This window comes from Macrobrachium rosenbergii, chromosome 23, assembly GCF_040412425.1.
Source record: "Macrobrachium rosenbergii isolate ZJJX-2024 chromosome 23, ASM4041242v1, whole genome shotgun sequence".
In the NCBI taxonomy this organism is placed as follows: Eukaryota; Metazoa; Arthropoda; class Malacostraca; order Decapoda; family Palaemonidae; genus Macrobrachium; species Macrobrachium rosenbergii.
This window is the reverse complement of record NC_089763.1, coordinates 34,790,278-34,792,297: the sequence shown is the minus strand read 5'-3', so window position 1 is coordinate 34,792,297 and position 2,020 is coordinate 34,790,278. Positions and strand designations below refer to the sequence as shown.

The following is a 2,020-nucleotide window of genomic DNA, read 5'->3' as shown; positions in this document are numbered from 1 at the left end:
TGCCAGAAGCACGATTATGGCTAAGTTTAACCTCACATAAAATAAACACTGCTGAGGCTAGAGGGCTGCAATTTGGTAAGTTTGATGATTGGAGGGTGGATGATCAAAATACCAGTAGTCTTTACGATCTGAGGGCGGACAGAAAAAAGTGCGAACGGACGGACAAAGCCGGCACAATAGTTTTCTTTTACAGAAAACTAAAAATGACTACATGAATCATTTAGCTAAGCACGCCATTCTCGCAGGTTCTTCAAACAGCATTCCATAAAACATAGGAATACCTTCACGGTAGGAAACCCTGTCCTCTCATTGGTTGTTTCATCTTCGGCTGTGATTGGCTGTTGTTCATCTGTTTACGATTCTAGCTGCTGACGTCTTGAAACGGGTGTCCGTGTATTGCCTTCTGGTCCTAAAACATATTTAAAAATCAAACGGTGGCCTTATTTAGGGATGCTGTTATTTTGTTACCTTATTTTTAATATACTTAGTCATACACATAAAGTTTTTGACCATGAACAAGGCAGTAAAAAATAGGTAAAACATCATGTATAAAACTAGGTGACTTCTTTTGTAAAAAAAAAAAAAAATACTGAAAAATCTATAACAATATTCAGTGAATTATAGCTATTCAAATACATTTTCATATAATTAAGACTTATAATTGAATTATACTTAATTTAAACTGGACAAAGGAAGCAAAAAAAAAGTAAAATCAAGAAACTAAAATATAACAGTTTCACAGGTATGCCTGATTATACTTCGTCTACACTGCAATATATATATATATATATATATATATATATATATATATATATATATATATAATATATATATATATATATATATATATATATATATATATATATATATATATATATATATGTATATATATATATATGTATATATATGTATATATATATATATATATATATATATATATATATATATATATATATATATATATATATATATATATATATATATATATATATATATATATATATATATATATATATATATAGAGAGAGAGAGAGAGAGAGAGAGAGAGAGAGAGAGAGAGAGCTACAGTGAACTGTAACTCTTCCAAAAGCCAAAAATAATCCTCAAAAAAAAAAAAAAAAAAACGATAAAAGCTGACTGCCTTCTTTTCGTTAATTCCGAACGGGACTGAATTCCAAAAGCCCTCTAAGCAAGTTTTAGGGATCGAGGACGCGGAGGTATGCCAGGATTCCTGTCTCTCTGGAAGTATCCTACATCCTTCCTTTCGCGAGAATCCTATTTCTTTTCCTTTTTTAACCAAGATCCTTTTAGAGCTGAGGAAGGGACTTCACGGCTAAATCTCTCGCGATAGGATGTGTGTCACGGTTGATGGCAGCCAAAGTCGAATAAGGATCAAAGATGGAGATAGAGGAGGATACTTCTGCGCATGCGTGCGTGCTTCCAGGCAGGCGCTTGTAGGCATGTATGTGTATATGTAAGCATGTATATTTATGTATTTATTTATGTATGTATTTATACACATATTATATATACATATATATATGTATATATATATACTGTATATATACACATACACATATATATATCCTTTATCACTTCATATAAATTAATTATATATATATATATATATATATATATATATATATATATATATATATATATATATATATATGAGAGAGAGAGAGAGAGAGAGAGAGAGAGAGAGAGAGACTTTACTATCGTACCCTAGCAATTCCTTTTCGATCACTGGAAGTTTGACCTAAAGAACGACTGGTCTTATCATTTCACGAGAGAGAGAGAGAGAGAGAGAGAGAGAGAGAGAGAGAGAGAGAGAGAGAGAGAGAGAGAGAGAGAGAGAGAGAGACTTGAAAAAGTCGGGTTTATCGCCCTATTGGGAAAAAGACCCCTAATTCAAAGTCTGCATTTATCAGGGATAGAGAAGTTTCGCAAAGAGATAAATCCCGACTTCTCAAGTCTTTGAAAGTTTTTTTTTTTTTTGGAAAATCTTCTTGGAGAGTGA

General features: G+C 31.7%; 1 long non-coding RNA gene across 1 annotated transcript in view; it reads right to left on the bottom strand.

The window, feature by feature from the left end:
- Nucleotides 1-234: 234 nt before the first annotated feature.
- LOC136851473 (uncharacterized) overlaps nucleotides 235-2,020 on the bottom strand; it is a 544,852-nt gene continuing 543,066 nt past the window's right edge. The window contains exon 6 of the long non-coding RNA XR_010856888.1: nucleotides 235-409. This is a non-coding gene — a long non-coding RNA (uncharacterized lncRNA). The remainder of the gene's footprint in view (nucleotides 410-2,020) is intronic.